The following is a 6,334-nucleotide window of genomic DNA, read 5'->3' on the forward strand; positions in this document are numbered from 1 at the left end:
GATTTTTGAGAAATGCCTTCAGGCAACAGGCGTTCCAATGGTAATGTTAGGCACAAAACAGTACTACCAAATTATAATTTTTTTAGCACACTCTCAGTATACAGCCATATACCCTATATATTATTTTTTTAGAAATGCCTTCAGGCAACAGGCATTCCAATGGTTAATGTTACACACAGAACTCAAAAAAGTAGTACAAAATAATTATATTTTTTTAGCACACTCACAGTATACAGCCGTATACCCTATATATGATTTTTGAGAAATGCCTTCAGGCAACAGGTGTTCCAATGGTTAATGTTACGCACAGAATGCAATAAAGTAGTACCAAATGTGTCATGAATGTGCCTGTGCTAAACTCTGTGCACCCCTCGGCTCATGCTGTGCTGCCGAGACGATGCTAATATTCAGTGGTTTTGTATGTCTTGTGCATTAACCTGAACCCTGTCTGAACACTGGCCTGTTTCATCAGGATGTTCAGCCCCACGCAATGTGCTCTGGCTATCAAGGAGTTAGGGCCCTTTTACACAGAAAGATTATCTGACAGATTATCTGCCAAAGATTTGAAGCCAAAACCAGGAATGGATTTGAAAAGAGGAGAAATCTCAGGCTTTGCTTTATTACCTGCTCTCTGTTTATAGTCCATTCATGGCTTTGGCTTCAAATCTTTGGCAGATAATCTGTCAGATAATCTTTACGTGTAAAAGGGCCCTTACTCTGCTGCCAGTTCTGGCTACAGGTGATTTTGTTTGGAACCAGGAGACTTGTCCAATAGGGACTGGGACTGTCTCCTTGTTCCTTACAATTGTTCAGCTGAGTCTCATTCCAGTGCCAGTTATTGAGCTTGTCTCTGCCTCTGTTATTCTCTATTTATTCTGACCATTCTGCCTTGTATTCTGACCATCCCTGCTGGCTGCCTGCCCCGACCATATTGCCTGTTTATTGACCTTGCTTATTGGATCGTGGTTTGTACTGCGCTACCCGATTGTTGTGACCCAGACTGTTGACTCTTCTTTATTGTGTTTGTTTGTCTTGTTTTTTGTTCCACCTAGCTGGTGCAGGGGCTGCCGCCCAGTTGCTCGCTGTCACCTAGGACAGATTGAGGCAAGTAGGAAGGAAAAGTGGGCGGGATTCAGCTTAGGGTCCACTGTCCGTGTCCGCCATCTTATCTGTCTGAGCGACCAGTCCTTAGAAAATGATTATGTTTTTTTGGCACACTCTCAGTATAAAGCCTTATACACTATATATTAATATTTAGAAATGCCTTCAGGTAACAGGCATTCCAATGGTTAATGTTATTCAGGGCAGCGGGCAGGGGCCCCCTAGGACGCAAGGGTCCCCGGGCAGCCGCCTCCCATGCCCAATGGGTAAGACGGCCCTGCGCACCCCCCTTCCCCTTCTCTTGCGACCGCAAGCACTTTCTTGCTTGCGGTCGCAAGAGGAAATCCGGCCCCGGCTGATGCGTCGCTCCCCGGGGGATTCTCAGGGAGCGCACGCATCAGGAACCTCAGTGCGCGTCGCTGGGGCTTCCTGTACCGGAAGTCCCGGCCTGGGCGCACACTGAGCTTCCGGATGTGTGCGCTCCCGGAGAATCCCCCGGGGAGCGACGCATCAGCCGGGGGCAGATGAGGTGAGGAAGCAGCGACGGGGGAGCGCTGGTAGGTGAGTTGGGTGTTTGTTTTTTTATCTGCTGTGCAGGGGGGAGCCATCTATAAGGGGGGAATACGGGGGAGCCATCTATAAGGGGGGAATACGGTGGAGCCATCTATAGGGGGGGATACAGGGGGGAGCCATCTATAGGGGGATACAGGGGGGAGCCATCTATAGGGGGGATACAGTGGGGAGCCATCTATAGGGGGGATACAGGGGGAGCCATCTATAGGGGGGGATACAGGGGGGAGCCATCTATAGGAGGGATACATGGGGGAGCCATCTATAGGGGGATACAGGGGGAGCCATCTATAGGGGGGGATACAGGGGGAGCCATCTATAGGGGGGATACAGGGGGGAGCCATCTATAGGGGGGATACAGGGGGGAGCCATCTATACGAGGGGGGGATACAGGGGATAGCCATCTATAGGGGGGGGGATACAGGGGGGAGCCATCTATATGAGGGGGGATACAGGGGGGAACCATCTATATGAGGGGGGGATACAGGGGGGAGCAATCTATAGGGGGGGATACAGGGGGGAGCCATCTATACGAGGGGGGGATACAGGGGGGAGCCATCTATAGGGGGGGATACAGGGGGGAGCCATCTATACGAGGGGGGGATACAGGGGGGGAGCCATCTATAAGGGGGGAATACGGGGGAGCCATCTATGGGGGGATACAGGGGGGAGCCATCTATAAGGGGGGAATACGGGGGAGCCATCTATACGGGGGGATACAGGGGGGAGCCATCTATACGGGGGGATACAGGGGGGAGCCATCTATAAGGGGGTAATACAGGGGGAGCCATCTATAAGGGGGGGGATACAGGGTGGAGCCATCTATAAGGGGGGGGGATACAGGGGGGAGCCATCTATACGGGGGGGGGATACAGGGGGGAGCCATCTATAAGGGGGTAATACAGGGGGGAGCCATCTATAAGGGGGGGATACAGGGGGAGCCATCTATAAGGGGGGGATACAGGGGGGAGCCATCTATAAGGGGGTAATACAGAGGGAGCCATCTATAAGTGGGGATACAGGGGGGAGCCATCTATAAGGGGGGGATACAGGGGGAGTCATCTATAAGGGGGGGGATACAGGGGGGAGCCATCTATACGGGGGGGATACAGGGGGGAGCCATCTATAAGGGGGTAATACAGGGGGAGCCATCTATAAGGGGGTAATACAGGGGGAGCCATCTATAAGGGGGGATACAGGGGGAGCCATCTATAAGGGGGGGGATACAGGGGGGAGCCATCTATAAGGGGGTAATACAGGGGGAGCCATCTATAAGGGGGGGATACAGGGGGAGCCATCTATAAGGGGGGATACAGGGGGGAGCCATCTATATGGGGGTAATACAGGGGGGAGCCATCTATAAGGGGGGGATACAGGGGGGAGCCATCTATAAGGGGGGGGTACAGGGGGGAGCCATCTATAAGGGGGTAATACAGGGGGAGCCATCTATAAGGGGGGGGATACAGGGGGGAGCTTTCTATAAGGGGGGATACAGGGGGAGCCATCTATAAGGGGGGGGATACAGGGGGGAGCCATCTATACGGGGGGGGATACAGGGGGGAGCCATCTATAAGGGGTTAATACAGGGGGAGCCATCTATAAGGGGGGGATACAGGGGGAGCCATCTATAAGGGGGGAATACAGGGGGAGCCATCTATAGGGGGGGATACAGGGGGGAGCCATCTATACGGAGGGGATACAGGGGGGAGCCATCTATAAGGGGGTAATACAGGGGGGAGCCATCTATAAGGGGGGATACAGGGGGAGCCATCTATAAGGGGGGGATACAGGGGGAGCCATCTATAAGGGGGTAATACAGGGGGAGCCATCTATAAGGGGGGTTACAGGGGGAGCCATCTATAAGGGGGGGATACAGGGGGGAGCCATCTATAAGGGGGTAATACAGGGGGAGCCATCTATAAGGGGGGATACAGGGGGGAGCCATCTATAAGGGGGTAATACAGGGGGAGCCATCTATAAGGGGGTAATACAGGGGGAGCCATCTATAAGGGGGGGATACAGGGGGGAGCCATCTATAAGGGGGGGGGGATACAGGGGGAAGCCATCTATAAGGAGGTAATACGGGGGAAGCCATCTATAAGGGGGTAATACAGGGGGAGCTATCTATAAGGGGCCAATACAGATGTGCAGTGTGTAGAGAGATGAGGATGGTGACAGAGTGTGGAGCCTAATATGTCTGTCTGGCAGATTCTGTGGATTCGTGGCTCAGAGAAGTTCTCATAACGGCACAGGGCAAATGGAAAAGAAGATGAAAAGGGAAGAACTCCGATCAGAGAAGACGTCCCATGTGAGTCACTTGATGTATCTGCACTGTAATGTATATGGTGTACAGAACCTGTGTAGAGCTGGGTACCTCTATATGACTGGATGAGGTGATAGTGATCTGTGTACAGTGGATTAGTCAGTAGCAGCGGTGGTGTTAGTCAGTATGCGGTGGTAATATTTGTTGCTTGTTATCTGGCATATATATAGAGAAGGGCAAAACAACATGTCTCATATAGACAGAGGAGCAACAACATGACTATTATATTATATATGAACCATGTTGTTTCCCTGTATTCTGTATACATGGAAACAACATGGTTCTCATATATAATATAATAGTCATGTTGTTGCCCCTCTATATATATTAGACATGTTGTTTTGCCCCTCTGTATATATAAGCCGTGTTGTTTCCCTGTATATTGTATTATACAGTATACATACAGGGAGACAACATGGTTCTCATATATAATAGTCATGTTGTTGCCCCTCTGTATATATGAGACATGTTGCACTGGTGTGACAATAAACCCTGCAGATTGCTGTCTCCATTGCGTTTTTTAGATACTTTGAAGCCAACCTGGTCTGGTTTGGTGCGGCATGCACGCACGGTTATTTTTTGTTTTTGCGCTGCTGAAAGACTGTGTTGTGAATTAAAGTTTATGTTAACAATAATTTGTATTTTTTATTGTACGTAATTGTACTGGCTAGGGGCGGGGTTGCAAAGATGGGGGGGTTTTGATGACGGCGGCCGCGGGGGGTGGGGCCCAATTCGCACATCTGCCCAGGGGCCCATAATGCTGTTAAGACGGCCCTGATGTTATTGTACAGTATACAGTTGTATACCCTATATCTGAGGTTTTCACCAAGTAGATACACTGCAGCCTATTCCTCACAGTGCACTCCAGCTGCCTGCCTACCTAAACACAGTGTGCTGCTAGCCGGTTTAATAGCTGTATGTACCATATTTTTCGGCGTATAGGACGACTTTTTAACCCTGAAAGTCAGGGGTCATCTTATACACAGGGTATGGTTGCCCCATACGGTGGGGGAGTTAAAAAATGGGCGCATCCCCATCGTATGGGGCAACCACTATATAAAAAACAGTCCCATTTCCGGCGCAGTCAGTGTTACGCGTACTGCCTTCTCCGGAGGTCCCCAAAGCTCTCCTGGAAAAGCACGGAGATGCTCGGCTGCCGGAAGAGCTTCGGGAGAATGACAGAGGCTTCGGGAACTTCCGGCACCTCTTCCATTCTCCCAAAGCTCTCCCAGCAGCCGAGTATCTCCAAGCCTCTCCGATGAGACGCTCTGCTGCTAGGCTGTTCTCACTGCCTGCGCTGAGAACAGGTCACAGGTGAGTTGATTGTTTGTTTGTTTTTTCTTTAGCTGCAGTTAACCTCTGCTTGACTGCAGCAGGGCTCCAGCTAGTAAACCCTACTGCGGCCTATTCCTCAGTGTGAACATACCCTTAAGCCCTGTTCACACAGAGCAAGAACGTCATTTAGTTGAGTGGAGAGCGGCGGCAGCGGAGGCGGGATTCCGACGTTCTTGCTCAGTGTGAAAGGGGCCTTAAGGCGGAAAGAGGATCTGCAGCAGAAAATTCTGCCTGGAAATTTTGCAGTGTGAACAACAGAACAGAAATCCTATTGAACACAATGGGACATTGCTCAGTACATATTTTACATTAGGGATTTCAAGCTGAAATAAGAGCGGATTCCTCTTCAATTCCCTACCTAATTGCTCACTTATTTCTCAGTGTGAACCCACCCCTACTCTGCTCTGGCAGAATAGGAGTAGAATAGAAGATGAATTTTGGCGGGTTCACACTACGGAATTCTCGCGGATAAACTCTGTGGAATTCAGACGGCTGTACGCGCTCACGGACGCGCGCCTTTCCGCCGGCTCCATAGACAATAGAGCTCTATGCTGTGGAATCCCGCTGTGCTCAGTGTCCTGCTTTGAGTGAGTGAGAGGACGCGCGCTCCTCCGCTGCTGCCGCTCTCCGCTCTAGAAAATTACAAGTCACTTCTTTGAGCGGAGAGAGACGGCAGCAAAGGAGCACACATTATCTCATTCACTCAAAGCAGGACACCGAGCACGGCGGGATTCCGATCTCCGCTGCGGAATTCCGCCGTTCTTGCTCAGTGTGAACGGGGCCAAAGAAGTGACATGTAACTTCTTTGGACAGAAAGCAGATCCACAACAGAAAATTATGGATGGAAATTCCGCTGTGTGAAAAACACAGAACAAAACCCATTAAAAACTATTGAAATATGCATTGCTTAATATAAACGGGCAGATTTTCAAACACCATTTACCGCGAAATCCGCGCAAAAAAACGCCTATTTTGCTCAGAGTGCAAGGGCCCTTATGCGGTAAA

This window comes from Dendropsophus ebraccatus, chromosome 7 (assembly GCF_027789765.1).
Source record: "Dendropsophus ebraccatus isolate aDenEbr1 chromosome 7, aDenEbr1.pat, whole genome shotgun sequence".
Classification (NCBI taxonomy): domain Eukaryota; kingdom Metazoa; phylum Chordata; class Amphibia; order Anura; family Hylidae; genus Dendropsophus; species Dendropsophus ebraccatus.